This window comes from Haliotis asinina, chromosome 5, assembly GCF_037392515.1.
Source record: "Haliotis asinina isolate JCU_RB_2024 chromosome 5, JCU_Hal_asi_v2, whole genome shotgun sequence".
Classification (NCBI taxonomy): Eukaryota; Metazoa; Mollusca; class Gastropoda; order Lepetellida; family Haliotidae; genus Haliotis; species Haliotis asinina.
The window spans coordinates 33,750,105-33,772,550 of NC_090284.1; positions in this window are offsets into that span (position 1 = coordinate 33,750,105).

Below are 22,446 nucleotides of genomic sequence, written 5' to 3' on the forward strand. Positions count from 1 at the left end.
AGGAGTCAAGTGTTCAATGTGCTGAAGGAATCAAGTGTTCAATGTACTGAAAGAATCAAGTGTTCAATGTACTGAAGAAATCAAGTGTTCAATGTGCTGAAGGAATCAAGCATCCAATGTACTGAAGGAATCAAGAATCCAATGCACTGAGGGAATCAAGTGTTCAATGTTCTGCAGGAATCAAGTGTCCAATGTACTGAAGGAATCAAGTGTTCAATGTACTGAAGGAATCAAGTGTTCAGTGTACTGAAGGAATGAAGTGTTCAGTGCACTGAAGGAATCAAGTATCCAATGTACTGCAGGAATCAAGTGTTCAGCGTACTGAAGGAATCAAGTGTTCAATGTGCTGAAGGAATCAAGTGTTCAATGTACTGCAGGAATCAAGTGTCCAATGTGCTGAAAAAAATCACTTGTTCAATGTGCTGAAGGAATCAAGTATCCAATGCACTGAAGGAATCAAGTGTTCAATGTACTGAAGGAATCAAGTGTTCAATGTGCTGAAGGAATCAAGTGTCCAATGTACTGAAGGAATCAAGCATCCAATGCACTGAAGGAATCAAGTGTTCAATGTACTGCAGGAATCAAGTGTCCAATGTGCTGAAGGAATCAAGTGTTCAGTGTACTGAAGGAATCAAGTGTTCAATGTACTGAAGGAATCAAGTGTTCAATGTACTGAAGGAATCAAGTATCCAATGCACTGAAGGAATCAAGTGTCCAATGTGCTGAAGGAATCAAGTGTTCAATGTACTGAAGGAATCAAGTATCCAATGCACTGAAGGAATCAAGTGTTCATTGTACTGAAGGAATCAAGTGTTCAATGTACTGAAGGAATCAAGTATCCAATGCACTGAAGGAATCAAGTGTTCAATGTACTGCAGGAATCAAGTGTTCAGTGTACTGCAGGAATCAAGTCTTTAATGTACAGTTTGAATCAAGTGTTCAATGTACAGTGGGAATCAAGTGTTCAATGTACTGCAGGAATCAAGTGTTCAGTGTACTGCAGGAATCAAGTGTTTAATGTACAGTAGGAATCAAGTGTTCAATGTACAGTGGGAATCAAGTGTTCAATGTACTGAAGAAATCAAGTGTTCAATGTACTGCAGGAATCAAGTATCCAATGTGCTGAAGGAATCAAGTGTTCAATGTACAGTGGGAATCAAGTGTTCAATGTGCTGAAGAAATCAAGTGTTCAATGTACTGAAGGAATCAAGTATCCAATGCACTGAAGGAATCAAGTGTTCAATGTACTGCAGGAATCAATTGTTCAATGTGCTGAAGGAATCAAGTGTTCAATGTACTGAAGGAATCAAGTATCCAATGCACTGAAGGAATCAAGTTTTCAGTGTACTGAAGGAATCAAGTGTTCAGTGTACTGAAGGAATCAAGTGTTCAGTGTACTGAAGGAATCAAGTGTTCAGTGTACTGAAGGAATCAAGTGTTCAGTGTACTGAAGGAATCAAGTATCCAATGTACTGAAGGAATCAAGTGTCCAATGTACTGCAGGAATCAAGTATCCAATGTACTGAAGGAATCAAGTGTTCAGTGTACTGAAGGAATCAAGTGTTCAGTGTACTGAAGGAATCAAGTATCCAATGCACTGAAGGAATCAAGTATCCAATGTACTGAAGGAATCAAATGTTCAGTGTACTGAAGGAATCAAGTGTCCAATGTGCTCAAGGAATCAAGTGTTCATTGTACTGCAGGAACCAAGTGTTCAATGTACTGCAGGAATCAAGTGTTCAGTGTACTGAAGGAATCAAGTGTTCAATGTACTGCAGGAATCAAGTGTCCAATGTGCTGAAGGAATCAAGTGTTCAATGTACTGCAAGAATCAAGTGTTCAGTGTACTGAAGGAATCAAGTGTTTAATGTACAGTAGGAATCAAGTGTTCAATGTACAGTGGGAATCAAGTGTTCAATGTGCTGAAGGAATCAAGTGTTCAATGTGCTGAAGGAATCAAGTATCCAATGCACTGAAGGAATCAAGTGTTCAATGTACTGCAGGAATCAAGTATCCAATGTGCTGAAGGAATCAAGTGTTCAATGTACAGTGGGAATCAAGTGTTCAATGTGCTGAAGGAATCAAGTGTTCAATGTACTGAAGGAATCAAGTATCCAATGCACTGAAGGAATCAAGTGTTCAATGTACTGCAGGAATCAATTGTTCAATGTGCTGAAGGAATCAAGTGTTCAATGTACTGAAGGAATCAAGTATCCAATGCACTGAAGGAATCAAGTGTTCAGTGTACTGAAGGAATCAAGTGTTCAATGTACTGAAGGAAGCAAGTATGAAATGCACTGAAGGAGTCAAGTGTTCAATGTCCTGAAGGAATCAAGTATCCAATGCACTGAAGGAGTCAAGTGTTCAATGTGCTGAAGGAATCAAGTGTTCAATGTACTGAAGGAATCAAGTGTCCAATGCACTGAAGGAATCAAGTGTCCAATGCACTGAAGGAATCAAGTGTTCAGTGAACCGAAGGAATCAAGTGTTCAGTGTACTGAAGGAATCAAGTGTTCAGTGTACTGAAGGAATCAAGTGTTCAGTGTACTGAAGGAATCAAGTATCCAATGCACTGAAGGAATCAAGTGTTCAATGTACTGAAGGAATCAAGTGTTCAATGTGCTGAAGGAATCAAGTGTCCAATGTACTGAAGGAATCAAGCATCCAATGCACTGAAGGAATCAAGTGTTCAATGTACTGCAGGAATCAAGTGTCCAATGTGCTGAAGGAATCAAGTGTTCAGTGTACTGCAGGAATCAAGTGTTCAATGTACTGAAGGAATCAAGTGTTCAATGTACTGAAGGAATCAAGTATCCAATGCACTGAAGGAATCAAGTGTCCAATGTGCTGAAGGAATCAAGTGTTCAATGTACTGAAGGAATCAAGTATCCAATGCACTGAAGGAATCAAGTGTTCATTGTACTGAAGGAATCAAGTGTTCAATGTACTGAAGGAATCAAGTATCCAATGCACTGAAGGAATCAAGTGTTCAATGTACTGCAGGAATCAAGTGTTCAGTGTACTGCAGGAATCAAGTCTTTAATGTACAGTTTGAATCAAGTGTTCAATGTACAGTGGGAATCAAGTGTTCAATGTACTGCAGGAATCAAGTGTTCAGTGTACTGCAGGAATCAAGTGTTTAATGTACAGTAGGAATCAAGTGTTCAATGTACAGTGGGAATCAAGTGTTCAATGTACTGAAGAAATCAAGTGTTCAATGTGCTGAAGGAATCAAGTGTCCAATGCACTGAAGGAATCAAGTGTTCAATGTACTGCAGGAATCAAGTATCCAATGTGCTGAAGGAATCAAGTGTTCAATGTACAGTGGGAATCAAGTGTTCAATGTGCTGAAGAAATCAAGTGTTCAATGTACTGAAGGAATCAAGTATCCAATGCACTGAAGGAATCAAGTGTTCAATGTACTGCAGGAATCAATTGTTCAATGTGCTGAAGGAATCAAGTGTTCAATGTACTGAAGGAATCAAGTATCCAATGCACTGAAGGAATCAAGTTTTCAGTGTACTGAAGGAATCAAGTGTTCAGTGTACTGAAGGAATCAAGTGTTCAGTGTACTGAAGGAATCAAGTGTTCAGTGTACTGAAGGAATCAAGTGTTCAGTGTACTGAAGGAATCAAGCATCCAATGTACTGAAGGAATCAAGTGTTCAATGTACTGCAGGAATCAAGTATCCAATGTACTGAAGGAATCAAGTGTTCAGTGTACTGAAGGAATCAAGTGTTCAGTGTACTGAAGGAATCAAGTATCCAATGCACTGAAGGAATCAAGTATCCAATGTACTGAAGGAATCAAGTGTTCAGTGTACTGAAGGAATCAAGTGTCCAATGTGCTCAAGGAATCAAGTGTTCATTGTACTGCAGGAACCAAGTGTTCAATGTACTGCAGGAATCAAGTGTTCAGTGTACTGAAGGAATCAAGTGTTCAATGTACTGCAGGAATCAAGTGTCCAATGTGCTGAAGGAATCAAGTGTTCAATGTACTGCAAGAATCAAGTGTTCAGTGTACTGCAGGAATCAAGTGTTTAATGTACAGTAGGAATCAAGTGTTCAATGTACAGTGGGAATCAAGTGTTCAATGTGCTGAAGGAATCAAGTGTTCAATGTGCTGAAGGAATCAAGTATCCAATGCACTGAAGGAATCAAGTGTTCAATGTACTGCAGGAATCAAGTATCCAATGTGCTGAAGGAATCAAGTGTTCAATGTACAGTGGGAATCAAGTGTTCAATGTGCTGAAGGAATCAAGTGTTCAATGTACTGAAGGAATCAAGTATCCAATGCACTGAAGGAATCAAGTGTTCAATGTACTGCAGGAATCAATTGTTCAATGTGCTGAAGGAATCAAGTGTTCAATGTACTGAAGGAATCAAGTATCCAATGCACTGAAGGAATCAAGTGTTCAGTGTACTGAAGGAATCAAGTGTTCAATGTACTGAAGGAAGCAAGTATGAAATGCACTGAAGGAGTCAAGTGTTCAATGTCCTGAAGGAATCAAGTATCCAATGCACTGAAGGAATCAAGTGTTCAATGTACTGAAGGAATCAAGTGTCCAATGCACTGAAGGAATCAAGTGTCCAATGCACTGAAGGAATCAAGTGTTCAGTGAACCGAAGGAATCAAGTGTTCAGTGTACTGAAGGAATCAAGTGTTCAGTGTACTGAAGGAATCAAGTGTTCAGTGTACTGAAGGAATCAAGTGTTCAGTGTACTGAAGGAATCAAGTATCCAATGTACTGAAGGAATCAAGTGTCCAATGTACTGAAGGAATCAAGTATCCAATGTACTGAAGGAATCAAGTGTTCAGTGTACTGAAGGAATCAAGTGTTCAGTGTACTGAAGGAATCAAGTGTTCAGTGTACTGAAGGAATCAAGTATCCAGTGCACTGAAGGAATCAAGTATCCAATGTACTGAAGGAATCAAGTGTTCAGTGTACTGAAGGAATCAAGTGTCCAATGTGCTGAAGGAATCAAGTGTTCAATGCACTGCAGGAATCAAGTGTTCAGTGTACTGAAGGAATCAAGTGTTCAATGTGCTGAAGGAATCAAGTGTTCAATGTACTGAAAGAATCAAGTGTTCAATGTGCTGAAGAAATCAAGTGTTCAATGTGCTGAAGGAATCAAGCATCCAATGTACTGAAGGAATCAAGAATCCAATGCACTGAGGGAATCAAGTGTTCAATGTTCTGCAGGAATCAAGTGTCCAATGTACTGAAGGAATCAAGTGTTCAATGTACTGAAGGAATCAAGTGTTCAGTGTACTGAAGGAATGAAGTGTTCAGTGCACTGAAGGAATCAAGTATCCAATATACTGCAGGAATCAAGTGTTCAGCGTACTGAAGGAATCAAGTGTTCAATGTGCTGAAGGAATCAAGTGTTCAATGTACTGCAGGAATCAAGTGTCCAATGTGCTGAAAAAAATCACTTGTTCAATGTGCTGAAGGAATCAAGTATCCAATGCACTGAAGGAATCAAGTGTTCAATGTACTGAAGGAATCAAGTGTTCAATGTGCTGAAGGAATCAAGTATCCAATGTACTGAAGGAATCAAGCATCCAATGCACTGAAGGAATCAAGTGTTCAATGTACTGCAGGAATCAAGTGTCCAATGTGCTGAAGGAATCAAGTGTTCAGTGTACTGAAGGAATCAAGTGTTCAATGTACTGAAGGAATCAAGTGTTCAATGTACTGAAGGAATCAAGTATCCAATGCACTGAAGGAATCAAGTGTCCAATGTGCTGAAGGAATCAAGTGTTCAATGTACTGAAGGAATCAAGTATCCAATGCACTGAAGGAATCAAGTGTTCATTGTACTGAAGGAATCAAGTGTTCAATGTACTGAAGGAATCAAGTATCCAATGCACTGAAGGAATCAAGTGTTCAATGTACTGCAGGAATCAAGTGTTCAGTGTACTGCAGGAATCAAGTCTTTAATGTACAGTTTGAATCAAGTGTTCAATGTACAGTGGGAATCAAGTGTTCAATGTACTGCAGGAATCAAGTGTTCAGTGTACTGCAGGAATCAAGTGTTTAATGTACAGTAGGAATCAAGTGTTCAATGTACAGTGGGAATCAAGTGTTCAATGTACTGAAGAAATCAAGTGTTCAATGTGCTGAAGGAATCAAGTATCCAATGCACTGAAGGAATCAAGTGTTCAATGTACTGCAGGAATCAAGTATCCAATGTGCTGAAGGAATCAAGTGTTCAATGTACGGTGGGAATCAAGTGTTCAATGTGCTGAAGAAATCAAGTGTTCAATGTACTGAAGGAATCAAATATCCAATGCACTGAAGGAATCAAGTGTTCAATGTACTGCAGGAATCAATTGTTCAATGTGCTGAAGGAATCAAGTGTTCAATGTACTGAAGGAATCAAGTATCCAATGCACTGAAGGAATCAAGTTTTCAGTGTACTGAAGGAATCAAGTGTTCAGTGTACTGAAGGAATCAAGTGTTCAGTGTACTGAAGGAATCAAGTGTTCAGTGTACTGAAGGAATCAAGTATCCAATGCACTGAAGGAATCAAGTGTTCATTGTACTGAAGGAATCAAGTGTTCAATGTACTGAAGGAATCAAGTATCCAATGCACTGAAGGAATCAAGTGTTCAATGTACTGCAGGAATCAAGTGTTCAGTGTACTGCAGGAATCAAGTGTTTAATGTACAGTTTGAATCAAGTGTTCAATGTACAGTGGGAATCAAGTGTTCAATGTACTGCAGGAATCAAGTGTTCAGTGTACTGCAGGAATCAAGTGTTTAATGTACAGTAGGAATCAAGTGTTCAATGTACAGTGGGAATCAAGTGTTCAATGTACTGAAGAAATCAAGTGTTCAATGTGCTGAAGGAATCAAGTATCCAATGCACTGAAGGAATCAAGTGTTCAATGTACTGCAGGAATCAAGTATCCAATGTGCTGAAGGAATCAAGTGTTCAATGTACAGTGGGAATCAAGTGTTCAATGTGCTGAAGAAATCAAGTGTTCAATGTACTGAAGGAATCAAAATTCCAATGCACTGAAGGAATCAAGTGTTCAATGTACTGCAGGAATCAATTGTTCAATGTGCTGAAGGAATCAAGTGTTCAATGTACTGAAGGAATCAAGTATCCAATGCACTGAAGGAATCAAGTTTTCAGTGTACTGAAGGAATCAAGTGTTCAGTGTACTGAAGGAATCAAGTGTTCAGTGTACTGAAGGAATCAAGTGTTCAGTGTACTGAAGGAATCAAGTGTTCAGTGTACTGAAGGAATCAAGTATCCAATGTACTGAAGGAATCAAGTCTCCAATGTACTGAAGGAATCAAGTATCCAATGTACTGAAGGAATCAAGTGTTCAGTGTACTGAAGGAATCAAGTGTTCAGTGTACTGAAGGAATCAAGTATCCAATGCACTGAAGGAATCAAGTATCCAATGTACTGAAGGAATCAAGTGTTCAGTGTACTGAAGGAATCAAGTGTCCAATGTGCTCAAGGAATCAAGTGTTCATTTTACTGCAGGAACCAAGTGTTCAATGTACTGCAGGAATCAAGTGTTCAGTGTACTGAAGGAATCAAGTGTTCAATGTACTGCAGGAATCAAGTGTCCAATGTGCTGAAGGAATCAAGTGTTCAATGTACTGCAGGAATCAAGTGTTCAGTGTACTGCAGGAATCAAGTGTTTAATGTACAGTAGGAATCAAGTGTTCAATGTACAGTGGGAATCAAGTGTTCAATGTGCTGAAGGAATCAAGTGTTCAATGTACTGAAGGAATCAAGTATTCAATGCACTGAAGGAATCAAGTGTTCAATGTACTGCAGGAATCAAGTATCCAATGTGCTGAAGGAATCAAGTGTTCAATGTACAGTGGGAATCAAGTGTTCAATGTGCTGAAGGAATCAAGTGTTCAATGTACTGAAGGAATCAAGTGTTCAGTGTACTGAAGGAATCAAGTGTTCAATGTACTGCAGGAATCAACTGTTCAATGTACTGAAGGAATCAAGTGTTCAATGTACTGAAGGAATCAAGTGTCCAATGTACTGAAGGAATCAAGTATCCAATGTACTGAAGGAATCAAGTGTTCAGTGTACTGAAGGAATCAAGTGTTCAGTGTACTGAAGGAATCAAGTGTTCAGTGTACTGAAGGAATCAAGTATCCAGTGCACTGAAGGAATCAAGTATCCAATGTACTGAAGGAATCAAGTGTTCAGTGTACTGAAGGAATCAAGTGTCCAATGTGCTGAAGGAATCAAGTGTTCAATGCACTGCAGGAATCAAGTGTTCAGTGTACTGAAGGAGTCAAGTGTTCAATGTGCTGAAGGAATCAAGTGTTCAATGTACTGAAAGAATCAAGTGTTCAATGTACTGAAGAAATCAAGTGTTCAATGTGCTGAAGGAATCAAGCATCCAATGTACTGAAGGAATCAAGAATCCAATGCACTGAGGGAATCAAGTGTTCAATGTTCTGCAGGAATCAAGTGTCCAATGTACTGAAGGAATCAAGTGTTCAATGTACTGAAGGAATCAAGTGTTCAGTGTACTGAAGGAATGAAGTGTTCAGTGCACTGAAGGAATCAAGTATCCAATGTACTGCAGGAATCAAGTGTTCAGCGTACTGAAGGAATCAAGTGTTCAATGTGCTGAAGGAATCAAGTGTTCAATGTACTGCAGGAATCAAGTGTCCAATGTGCTGAAAAAAATCACTTGTTCAATGTGCTGAAGGAATCAAGTATCCAATGCACTGAAGGAATCAAGTGTTCAATGTACTGAAGGAATCAAGTGTTCAATGTGCTGAAGGAATCAAGTATCCAATGTACTGAAGGAATCAAGCATCCAATGCACTGAAGGAATCAAGTGTTCAATGTACTGCAGGAATCAAGTGTCCAATGTGCTGAAGGAATCAAGTGTTCAGTGTACTGAAGGAATCAAGTGTTCAATGTACTGAAGGAATCAAGTGTTCAATGTACTGAAGGAATCAAGTGTCCAATGCACTGAAGGAATCAAGTGTCCAATGTGCTGAAGGAATCAAGTGTTCAATGTACTGAAGGAATCAAGTATCCAATGCACTGAAGGAATCAAGTGTTCATTGTACTGAAGGAATCAAGTGTTCAATGTACTGAAGGAATCAAGTATCCAATGCACTGAAGGAATCAAGTGTTCAATGTACTGCAGGAATCAAGTGTTCAGTGTACTGCAGGAATCAAGTGTTTAATGTACAGTTTGAATCAAGTGTTCAATGTACAGTGGGAATCAAGTGTTCAATGTACTGCAGGAATCAAGTGTTCAGTGAACTGCAGGAATCAAGTGTTTAATGTACAGTAGGAATCAAGTGTTCAATGTACAGTGGGAATCAAGTGTTCAATGTACTGAAGAAATCAAGTGTTCAATGTGCTGAAGGAATCAAGTGTCCAATGCACTGAAGGAATCAAGTGTTCAATGTACTGCAGGAATCAAGTATCCAATGTGCTGAAGGAATCAAGTGTTCAATGTACAGTGGGAATCAAGTGTTCAATGTGCTGAAGAAATCAAGTGTTCAATGTACTGAAGGAATCAAGTATCCAATGCACTGAAGGAATCAAGTGTTCAATGTACTGCAGGAATCAATTGTTCAATGTGCTGAAGGAATCAAGTGTTCAATGTACTGAAGGAATCAAGTATCCAATGCACTGAAGGAATCAAGTTTTCAATGTACTGCAGGAATCAAGTGTTCAATGTGCTGAAGGAATCAAGTGTTCAATGTACTGAAGGAATCAAGTATCCAATGCACTGAAGGAATCAAGTTTTCAGTGTACTGAAGGAATCAAGTGTTCAGTGTACTGAAGGAATCAAGTGTTCAGTGTACTGAAGGAATCAAGTGTTCAGTGTACTGAAGGAATCAAGTATCGAATGCACTGAAGGAATCAAGTGTTCATTGTACTGAAGGAATCAAGTGTTCAATGTACTGAAGGAATCAAGTATCCAATGCACTGAAGGAATCAAGTGTTCAATGTACTGCAGGAATCAAGTGTTCAGTGTACTGCAGGAATCAAGTGTTTAATGTACAGTTTGAATCAAGTGTTCAATGTACAGTGGGAATCAAGTGTTCAATGTACTGCAGGAATCAAGTGTTCAGTGTACTGCAGGAATCAAGTGTTTAATGTACAGTAGGAATCAAGTGTTCAATGTACAGTGGGAGTCAAGTGTTCAATGTACTGAAGAAATCAAGTGTTCAATGTGCTGAAGGAATCAAGTATCCAATGCACTGAAGGAATCAAGTGTTCAATGTACTGCAGGAATCAAGTATCCAATGTGCTGAAGGAATCAAGTGTTCAATGTACAGTGGGAATCAAGTGTTCAATGTGCTGAAGAAATCAAGTGTTCAATGTACTGAAGGAATCAAATATCCAATGCACTGAAGGAATCAAGTGTTCAATGTACTGCAGGAATCAATTGTTCAATGTGCTGAAGGAATCAAGTGTTCAATGTACTGAAGGAATCAAGTATCCAATGCACTGAAGGAATCAAGTTTTCAGTGTACTGAAGGAATCAAGTGTTCAGTGTACTGAAGGAATCAAGTGTTCAGTGTACTGAAGGAATCAAGTGTTCAGTGTACTGAAGGAATCAAGTGTTCAGTGTACTGAAGGAATCAAGTATCCAATGTACTGAAGGAATCAAGTCTCCAATGTACTGCAGGAATCAAGTATCCAATGTACTGAAGGAATCAAGTGTTCAGTGTACTGAAGGAATCAAGTGTTCAGTGTACTGAAGGAATCAAGTATCCAATGCACTGAAGGAATCAAGTATCCAATGTACTGAAGGAATCAAGTGTTCAGTGTACTGAAGGAATCAAGTGTCCAATGTGCTCAAGGAATCAAGTGTTCATTTTACTGCAGGAACCAAGTGTTCAATGTACTGCAGGAATCAAGTGTTCAGTGTACTGAAGGAATCAAGTGTTCAATGTACTGCAGGAATCAAGTGTCCAATGTGCTGAAGGAATCAAGTGTTCAATGTACTGCAGGAATCAAGTGTTCAGTGTACTGCAGGAATCAAGTGTTTAATGTACAGTGGGAATCAAGTGTTCAATGTACAGTGGGAATCAAGTGTTCAATGTGCTGAAGGAATCAAGTGTTCAATGTGCTGAAGGAATCAAGTATCCAATGCACTGAAGGAATCAAGTGTTCAATGTACTGCAGGAATCAAGTATCCAATGTGCTGAAGGAATCAAGTGTTCAATGTACAGTGGGAATCAAGTGTTCAATGTGCTGAAGGAATCAAGTGTTCAATGTACTGAAGGAATCAAGTGTTCAGTGTACTGAAGGAATCAAGTGTTCAATGTACTGCAGGAATCAACTGTTCAATGTACTGAAGGAATCAAGTGTTCAATGTACTGAAGGAATCAAGTGTCCAATGTACTGAAGGAATCAAGTGTCCAATGTACTGAAGGAATCAAGTGTTCAGTGTACTGAAGGAATCAAGTGTTCAGTGTACTGAAGGAATCAAGTGTTCAGTGTACTGAAGGAATCAAGTATCCAGTGCACTGAAGGAATCAAGTATCCAATGTACTGAAGGAATCAAGTGTTCAGTGTACTGAAGGAATCAAGTGTCCAATGTGCTGAAGGAATCAAGTGTTCAATGCACTGAAGGAATCAAGTGTTCAGTGTACTGAAGGAGTCAAGTGTTCAATGTGCTGAAGGAATCAAGTGTTCAATGTACTGAAAGAATCAAGTGTTCAATGTACTGAAGAAATCAAGTGTTCAATGTGCTGAAGGAATCAAGCATCCAATGTACTGAAGGAATCAAGAATCCAATGCACTGAGGGAATCAAGTGTTCAATGTTCTGCAGGAATCAAGTGTCCAATGTACTGAAGGAATCAAGTGTTCAATGTACTGAAGGAATCAAGTGTTCAGTGTACTGAAGGAATGAAGTGTTCAGTGCACTGAAGGAATCAAGTATTCAATGTACTGCAGGAATCAAGTGTTCAGCGTACTGAAGGAATCAAGTGTTCAATGTACTGCAGGAATCAAGTGTCCAATGTGCTGAAGGAATCAAGTGTTCAGTGTACTGAAGGAATCAAGTGTTCAATGTACTGAAGGAATCAAGTGTTCAATGTACTGAAGGAATCAAGTATCCAATGCACTGAAGGAATCAAGTGTCCAATGTGCTGAAGGAATCAAGTGTTCAATGTACTGAAGGAATCAAGTGTCCAATGTGCTCAAGGAATCAAGTGTTCATTTTACTGCAGGAACCAAGTGTTCAATGTACTGCAGGAATCAAGTGTTCAGTGTACTGAAGGAATCAAGTGTTCAATGTACTGCAGGAATCAAGTGTCCAATGTGCTGAAGGAATCAAGTGTTCAATGTACTGCAGGAATCAAGTGTTCAGTGTACTGCAGGAATCAAGTGTTTAATGTACAGTGGGAATCAAGTGTTCAATGTACAGTGGGAATCAAGTGTTCAATGTGCTGAAGGAATCAAGTGTTCAATGTGCTGAAGGAATCAAGTATCCAATGCACTGAAGGAATCAAGTGTTCAATGTACTGCAGGAATCAAGTATCCAATGTGCTGAAGGAATCAAGTGTTCAATGTACAGTGGGAATCAAGTGTTCAATGTGCTGAAGGAATCAAGTGTTCAATGTACTGAAGGAATCAAGTGTTCAGTGTACTGAAGGAATCAAGTGTTCAATGTACTGCAGGAATCAACTGTTCAATGTACTGAAGGAATCAAGTGTTCAATGTACTGAAGGAATCAAGTGTCCAATGTACTGAAGGAATCAAGTGTCCAATGTACTGAAGGAATCAAGTGTTCAGTGTACTGAAGGAATCAAGTGTTCAGTGTACTGAAGGAATCAAGTGTTCAGTGTACTGAAGGAATCAAGTATCCAGTGCACTGAAGGAATCAAGTATCCAATGTACTGAAGGAATCAAGTGTTCAGTGTACTGAAGGAATCAAGTGTCCAATGTGCTGAAGGAATCAAGTGTTCAATGCACTGAAGGAATCAAGTGTTCAGTGTACTGAAGGAGTCAAGTGTTCAATGTGCTGAAGGAATCAAGTGTTCAATGTACTGAAAGAATCAAGTGTTCAATGTACTGAAGAAATCAAGTGTTCAATGTGCTGAAGGAATCAAGCATCCAATGTACTGAAGGAATCAAGAATCCAATGCACTGAGGGAATCAAGTGTTCAATGTTCTGCAGGAATCAAGTGTCCAATGTACTGAAGGAATCAAGTGTTCAATGTACTGAAGGAATCAAGTGTTCAGTGTACTGAAGGAATGAAGTGTTCAGTGCACTGAAGGAATCAAGTATTCAATGTACTGCAGGAATCAAGTGTTCAGCGTACTGAAGGAATCAAGTGTTCAATGTACTGCAGGAATCAAGTGTCCAATGTGCTGAAGGAATCAAGTGTTCAGTGTACTGAAGGAATCAAGTGTTCAATGTACTGAAGGAATCAAGTGTTCAATGTACTGAAGGAATCAAGTATCCAATGCACTGAAGGAATCAAGTGTCCAATGTGCTGAAGGAATCAAGTGTTCAATGTACTGAAGGAATCAAGTATCCAATGCACTGAAGGAATCAAGTGTTCATTGTACTGAAGGAATCAAGTGTTCAATGTACTGAAGGAATCAAGTATCCAATGCACTGAAGGAATCAAGTGTTCAATGTACTGCAGGAATCAAGTGTTCAGTGTACTGCAGGAATCAAGTGTTTAATGTACAGTGGGAATCAAGTGTTCAATGTACAGTGGGAATCAAGTGTTAAATGTACTGCAGGAATCAAGTGTTCAGTGTACTGCAGGAATCAAGTGTTTAATGTACAGTAGGAATCAAGTGTTCAATGTACAGTGGGAATCAAGTGTTCAATGTACTGAAGAAATCAAGTGTTCAATGTGCTGAAGGAATCAAGTGTCCAATGCACTGAAGGAATCAAGTGTTCAATGTACTGCAGGAATCAAGTATCCAATGTGCTGAAGGAATCAAGTGTTCAATGTACAGTGGGAATCAAGTGTTCAATGTGCTGAAGAAATCAAGTGTTCAATGTACTGAAGGAATCAAGTATCCAATGCACTGAAGGAATCAAGTGTTCAATGTACTGCAGGAATCAATTGTTCAATGTGCTGAAGGAATCAAGTGTTCAATGTACTGAAGGAATCAAGTATCCAATGCACTGAAGGAATCAAGTTTTCAGTGTACTGAAGGAATCAAGTGTTCAGTGTACTGAAGGAATCAAGTGTTCAGTGTACTGAAGGAATCAAGTGTTCAGTGTACTGAAGGAATCAAGTGTTCAGTGTACTGAAGGAATCAAGTGTTCAATGTACTGAAGGAATCAAGTGTCCAATGTACTGAAGGAATCAAGTGTCCAATGTACTGAAGGAATCAAGTGTTCAGTGTACTGAAGGAATCAAGTGTTCAGTGTACTGAAGGAATCAAGTGTTCAGTGTACTGAAGGAATCAAGTGTTCAATGTGCTGAAGGAATCAAGTGTTCAATGTACTGAAAGAATCAAGTGTTCAATGTACTGAAGAAATCAAGTGTTCAATGTGCTGAAGGAATCAAGCATCCAATGTACTGAAGGAATCAAGTATCCAATGCACTGAGGGAATCAAGTGTTCAATGTTCTGCAGGAATCAAGTGTCCAATGTACTGAAGGAATCAAGTGTTCAATGTACTGAAGGAATCAAGTGTTCAGTGTACTGAAGGAATGAAGTGTTCAGTGCACTGAAGGAATCAAGTATCCAATGTACTGAAGGAATCAAGTGTTCAGCGTACTGAAGGAATCAAGTGTCCAATGTGCTGAAGGAATCAAGTGTTCAATGTACTGCAGGAATCAAGTGTCCAATGTGCTGAAAAAAATCACTTGTTCAATGTGCTGAAGGAATCAAGTATCCAATGCACTGAAGGAATCAAGTGTTCAATGTACTGAAGGAATCAAGTGTTCAATGTGCTGAAGGAATCAAGTATCCAATGTACTGAAGGAATCAAGCATCCAATGCACTGAAGGAATCAAGTGTTCAATGTACTGCAGGAATCAAGTGTCCAATGTGCTGAAGGAATCAAGTGTTCAGTGTACTGAAGGAATCAAGTGTTCAATGTACTGAAGGAATCAAGTGTTCAATGTACTGAAGGAATCAAGTATCCAATGCACTGAAGGAATGAAGTGTCCAATGTGCTGAAGGAATCAAGTGTTCAATGTACTGAAGGAATCAAGTATCCAATGCACTGAAGGAATCAAGTGTTCATTGTACTGAAGGAATCAAGTGTTCAATGTACTGAAGGAATCAAGTATCCAATGCACTGAAGGAATCAAGTGTTCAATGTACTGCAGGAATCAAGTGTTCAGTGTACTGCAGGAATCAAGTGTTTAATGTACAGTTTGAATCAAGTGTTCAATGTACAGTGGGAATCAAGTGTTCAATGTACTGCAGGAATCAAGTGTTCAGTGTACTGCAGGAATCAAGTGTTTAATGTACAGTAGGAATCAAGTGTTCAATGTACAGTGGGAATCAAGTGTTCAATGTACTGAAGAAATCAAGTGTTCAATGTGCTGAAGGAATCAAGTATCCAATGCACTGAAGGAATCAAGTGTTCAATGTACTGCAGGAATCAAGTATCCAATGTGCTGAAGGAATCAAGTGTTCAATGTACAGTGGGAATCAAGTGTTCAATGTGCTGAAGAAATCAAGTGTTCAATGTACTGAAGGAATCAAGTATCCAATGCACTGAAGGAATCAAGTGTTCAAAGTACTGCAGGAATCAATTGTTCAATGTGCTGAAGGAATCAAGTGTTCAATGTACTGAAGGAATCAAGTATCCAATGCACTGAAGGAATCAAGTGTTCAGTGTACTGAAGGAATCAAGTGTTCAGTGCACTGAAGGAATCAAGTGTTCAGTGTACTGAAGGAATCAAGTGTTCAGTGTACTGAAGGAATCAAGTGTTCAGTGTACTGAAGGAATCAAGTATCCAATGTACTGAAGGAATCAAGTGTCCAATGTACTGCAGGAATCAAGTATCCAATGTACTGAAGGAATCAAGTGTTCAGTGTACTGAAGGAATCAAGTGTTCAGTGTACTGAAGGAATCAAGTATCCAATGCACTGAAGGAATCAAGTATCCAATGTACTGAATGAATCAAGTGTTCAGTGTACTGAAGGAATCAAGTGTCCAATGTGCTGAAGGAATCAAGTGTTCATTGTACTGCAGGAACCAAGTGTTCAATGTACTGCAGGAATCAAGTGTTCAGTGCACTGAAGGAATCAAGTGTTCAATGTACTGCAGGAATCAAGTGTCCAATGTGCTGAAGGAATCAAGTGTTCAATGTACTGCAGGAATCAAGTGTTCAGTGTACTGCAGGAATCAAGTGTTTAATGTACAGTAGGAATCAAGTGTTCAATGTACAGTGGGAATCAAGTGTTCAATGTGCTGAAGGAATCAAGTGTTCAATGTGCTGAAGGAATCAAGTATCCAATGCACTGAAGGAATCAAGTGTTCAATGTACTGCAGGAATCAAGTATCCAATGTGCTGAAGGAATCAAGTGTTCAATGTACAGTGGGAATCAAGTGTTCAATGTGCTGAAGGAATCAAGTGTTCAATGTACTGAAGGAATCAAGTATCCAATGCACTGAAGGAATCAAGTGTTCAATGTACTGCAGGAATCAATTGTTCAATGTGCTGAAGGAATCAAGTGTTCAATGTACTGAAGGAATCAAGTGTCCAATGCACTGAAGGAATCAAGTGTTCAGTGTACTGAAGGAATCAAGTGTTCAGTGTACTGAAGGAATCAAGTGTTCAGTGTACTGAAGGAATCAAGTGTTCAGTGTACTGAAGGAATCAAGTATCCAATGTACTGAAGGAATCAAGTGTCCAATGTACTGAAAGAATCAAGTATCCAATGTACTGAAGGAATCAAGTGTTCAGTGTACTGAAGGAATCAAGTGTTCAGTGTACTGAAGGAATCAAGTATCCAGTGCACTGAAGGAATCAAGTATCCAATGTACTGAAGGAATCAAGTGTTCAGTGTACTGAAGGAATCAAGTGTCCAATGTGCTGAAGGAATCAAGTGTTCATTGTACTGCAGGAACCAAGTGTTCAATGTTCTGCAGGAATCAAGTGTTCAGTGTACTGAAGGAATCAAGTGTTCAGTGTACTGAAGGAATCAAGTGTTTAATGTACAGTAGGAATCAAGTGTTCAATGTACAGTGGGAATCAAGTGTTCAATGTGCTGAAGGAATCAAGTGTTCAATGTGCTGAAGGAATCAAGTATTCAATGCACTGAAGGAATCAAGTGTTCAATGTACTGCAGGAATCAAGTATCCAATGTACTGAAGGAATCAAGTGTTCAATGTACAGTGGGAATCAAGTGTTCAATGTGCTGAAGGAATCAAGTATCCAATGTACTGAAGGAATCAAGTGTCCAATGTACTGAAAGAATCAAGTATCCAATGTACTGAAGGAATCAAGTGTTCAATGTACTGCAGGAATCAATTGTTCAATGTATTGCAGGAATCAATTGTTCAATGTACAGTGGGAATCAAGTGTTCAATGTACTGAAGGAATCAAGCATCCAATGCACTGAAGGAATCAAGTGTTCAATGTACTGCAGGAATCAATTGTTCAATGTGCTGAAGGAATCAAGTGTTCAATGTACTGAAGGAATCAAGTGTCCAATGCACTGAAGGAATCAAGTGTTCAGTGTACTGAAGGAATCAAGTGTTCAGTGTACTGAAGGAATCAAGTGTTCAGTGTACTGAAGGAATCAAGTGTTCAGTGTACTGAAGGAATCAAGTATCCAATGTACTGAAGGAATCAAGTGTCCAATGTACTGAAAGAATCAAGTATCCAATGTACTGAAGGAATCAAGTGTTCAGTGTACTGAAGGAATCAAGTGTTCAGTGTACTGAAGGAATCAAGTATCCAATGCACTGAAGGAATCAAGTATCCAATGTACTGAAGGAATCAAGTGTTCAGTGTACTGAAGGAATCAAGTGTCCAATGTGCTGAAGGAATCAAGTGTTCATTGTACTGCAGGAACCAAGTGTTCAATGTACTGCAGGAATCAAGTGTTCAGTGTACTGAAGGAATCAAGTGTTCAATGTACTGCAGGAATCAATTGTCCAATGTGCTGAAGGAATCAAGTGTTCAATGTACTGCAGGAATCAAGTGTTCAGTGTACTGCAGGAATCAAGTGTTCAATGTACAGTAGGAATCAAGTGTTCAATGTACAGTGGGAATCAAGTGTTCAATGTGCTGAAGAAATCAAGTGTTCAATGTGCTGAAGGAATCAAGTATCCAATGCACTGAAGGAATCAAGTGTTCAATGTACTGCAGGAATCAAGTATCCAATGTGCTGAAGGAATCAAGTGTTCAATGTACAGTGGGAATCAAGTGTTCAATGTGCTGAAGGAATCAAGTGTTCAATGTACTGAAGGAATCAACTATCCAATGCACTGAAGGAATCAAGTGTTCAATGTACTGCAGGAATCAACTGTTCAATTTACTTTAGGAATCAAGTGTTCAATGTACTGAAGGAATCAAGTATCCAATGCACTGAAGGAATCAAGTGTTCAGTGTACTGAAGGAATCAAATGTTCAGTGTACTGAAGGAATCAAGTGTTCAGTGCACTCAAGGAATCAAGTGTTCAGTGTACTGAAGGAATCAAGTGTTCAGTGTACTGAAGGAATCAAGTATCCAATGTACTGAAGGAATCAAGTGTCCAATGTACTGAAGGAATCAAGTATCCAATGTACTGCAGGAATCAAGTTTTCAGTGTACTGAAGGAATCAAGTGTTCAGTGTACTGAAGGAATCAAGTATCCAATGCACTGAAGGAATCAAGTATCCAATGTACTGAAGGAATCAAGTGTTCAATGTACTGAAGGAATCAAGTGTCCAATGTACTGAAGGAATCAAGTGTCCAATGCACTGAAGGAATCAAGTATCCAATGTACTGAAGGAATCAAGTATCCAATGTACTGCAGGAATCAAGTGTTCAATGTACTGCAGGAATCAAGTGTTCAGTGTACTGAAGGAATCAAGTGTTCAATGTGCTGAAGGAATCAAGTGTTCAATGTACTGAAGGAATCAAGTGTTCAATGTACTGAAGAAATCAAGTGTTCAATGTGCTGAAGGAATCAAGTATCCAATGTACTGAAGGAATCAAGTGTCCAATGCACTGAAGGAATCAAGTGTTCAATGTTCTGCAGGAATCAAGTGTTCAATGTACTGAAGGAATCAAGTGTTCAATGTACTGAAGGAATCAAGTGTCCAATGTGCTGAAGGAATCAAGTGTTCAGTGTACTGAAGGAATCAAGTGTTCAATGTACTTAAAAATCAAGTGTTCAATGCACTGAAGGAATCAAGTATCCAATGTACTGAAGGAATCAATTGTTCAATGTACAGTGGGAATCAAGTGTTCAATGTACTGAAGGAATCAAGTATCCAATGCACTGAAGGAATCAAGTGTTCAATGTACTGCAGGAATCAATTGTTCAATGTGCTGAAGGAATCAAGTGTTCAATGTACTGAAGGAATCAAGTGTCCAATGCACTGAAGGAATCAAGTGTTCAGTGTACTGAAGGAATCAAGTGTTCAGTGTACTGAAGGAATCAAGTGTTCAGTGTACTGAAGGAATCAAGTGTTCAGTGTACTGAAGGAATCAAGTATCCAATGTACTGAAGGAATCAAGTGTCCAATGTACTGAAAGAATCAAGTATCCAATGTACTGAAGGAATCAAGTGTTCAGTGTACTGAAGGAATCAAGTGTTCAGTGTACTGAAGGAATCAAGTATCCAATGCACTGAAGGAATCAAGTATCCAATGTACTGAAGGAATCAAGTGTTCAGTGTACTGAAGGAATCAAGTGTCCAATGTGCTGAAGGAATCAAGTGTTCATTGTACTGCAGGAACCAAGTGTTCAATGTACTGCAGGAATCAAGTGTTCAGTGTACTGAAGGAATCAAGTGTTCAATGTACTGCAGGAATCAATTGTCCAATGTGCTGAAGGAATCAAGTGTTCAATGTACTGCAGGAATCAAGTGTTCAGTGTACTGCAGGAATCAAGTGTTCAATGTACAGTAGGAATCAAGTGTTCAATGTACAGTGGGAATCAAGTGTTCAATGTGCTGAAGAAATCAAGTGTTCAATGTGCTGAAGGAATCAAGTATCCAATGCACTGAAGGAATCAAGTGTTCAATGTACTGCAGGAATCAAGTATCCAATGTGCTGAAGGAATCAAGTGTTCAATGTACAGTGGGAATCAAGTGTTCAATGTGCTGAAGGAATCAAGTGTTCAATGTACTGAAGGAATCAACTATCCAATGCACTGAAGGAATCAAGTGTTCAATGTACTGCAGGAATCAACTGTTCAATGTACTTTAGGAATCAAGTGTTCAATGTACTGAAGGAATCAAGTATCCAATGCACTGAAGGAATCAAGTGTTCAGTGTACTGAAGGAATCAAATGTTCAGTGTACTGAAGGAATCAAGTGTTCAGTGCACTCAAGGAATCAAGTGTTCAGTGTACTGAAGGAATCAAGTGTTCAGTGTACTGAAGGAATCAAGTATCCAATGTACTGAAGGAATCAAGTGTCCAATGTACTGAAGGAATCAAGTGTCCAATGTACTGCAGGAATCAAGTTTTCAGTGTACTGAAGGAATCAAGTGTTCAGTGTACTGAAGGAATCAAGTATCCAATGCACTGAAGGAATCAAGTATCCAATGTACTGAAGGAATCAAGTGTTCAATGTACTGAAGGAATCAAGTGTCCAATGTACTGAAGGAATCAAGTGTCCAATGCACTGAAGGAATCAAGTATCCAATGTACTGAAGGAATCAAGTATCCAATGTACTGCAGGAATCAAGTGTTCAATGTACTGCAGGAATCAAGTGTTCAGTGTACTGAAGGAATCAAGTGTTCAATGTGCTGAAGGAATCAAGTGTTCAATGTACTGAAGGAATCAAGTGTTCAATGTACTGAAGAAATCAAGTGTTCAATGTGCTGAAGGAATCAAGTATCCAATGTACTGAAGGAATCAAGTGTCCAATGCACTGAAGGAATCAAGTGTTCAATGTTCTGCAGGAATCAAGTGTTCAATGTACTGAAGGAATCAAGTGTTCAATGTACTGAAGGAATCAAGTGTCCAATGTGCTGAAGGAATCAAGTGTTCAGTGTACTGAAGGAATCAAGTGTTCAATGTACTTATGAAATCAAGTGTTCAATGCACTGAAGGAATCAAGTATCCAATGTACTGAAGGAATCAAGTGTTCAGTGTACTGAAGGAATCAAGTGTCCAATGTGCTGAAGGAATCAAGTGTTCAATGTACTGCAGGAATCAAGTGTCCAATGTGCTGAAGGAATCAAGTGTTCAATGTGCTGAAGGAATCAAGTGTTTAATGTGCTGAAGGAATCAAGTATCCAATGCACTGAAGGAATCAAGTGTTCAATGTACTGAAGGAATCAAGTGTTCAATGTACTGAAGGAATCAAGTATCCAATGCACTGAAGGAATCAAGTGTTCAATGCACTGAAGGAATCACGTGTTTAGTGTACTGAAGGAATCAAGTGTTCAGTGTACTGAAGGAATCAAGTATCCAATGTACTGAAGGAATCAAGTGTCCAATGTACTGAAAGAATCAAGTATCCAATGTACTGAAGGAATCAAGTGTTCAGTGTACTGAAGGAATCAAGTGTTCAGTGTACTGAAGGAATCAAGTATCCAATGCACTGAAGGAATCAAGTATCCAATGTACTGAAGGAATCAAGTGTTCAGTGTACTGAAGGAATCAAGTGTCCAATGTGCTGAAGGAATCAAGTGTTCATTGTACTGCAGGAACCAAGTGTTCAATGTACTGCAGGAATCAAGTGTTCAGTGTACTGAAGGAATCAAGTGTTCAATGTACTGCAGGAATCAATTGTCCAATGTGCTGAAGGAATCAAGTGTTCAATGTACTGCAGGAATCAAGTGTTCAGTGTACTGCAGGAATCAAGTGTTCAATGTACAGTAGGAATCAAGTGTTCAATGTACAGTGGGAATCAAGTGTTCAATGTGCTGAAGAAATCAAGTGTTCAATGTGCTGAAGGAATCAAGTATCCAATGCACTGAAGGAATCAAGTGTTCAATGTACTGCAGGAATCAAGTATCCAATGTGCTGAAGGAATCAAGTGTTCAATGTACAGTGGGAATCAAGTGTTCAATGTGCTGAAGGAATCAAGTGTTCAATGTACTGAAGGAATCAACTATCCAATGCACTGAAGGAATCAAGTGTTCAATGTACTGCAGGAATCAACTGTTCAATGTACTTTAGGAATCAAGTGTTCAATGTACTGAAGGAATCAAGTATCCAATGCACTGAAGGAATCAAGTGTTCAGTGTACTGAAGGAATCAAATGTTCAGTGTACTGAAGGAATCAAGTGTTCAGTGCACTCAAGGAATCAAGTGTTCAGTGTACTGAAGGAATCAAGTGTTCAGTGTACTGAAGGAATCAAGTATCCAAT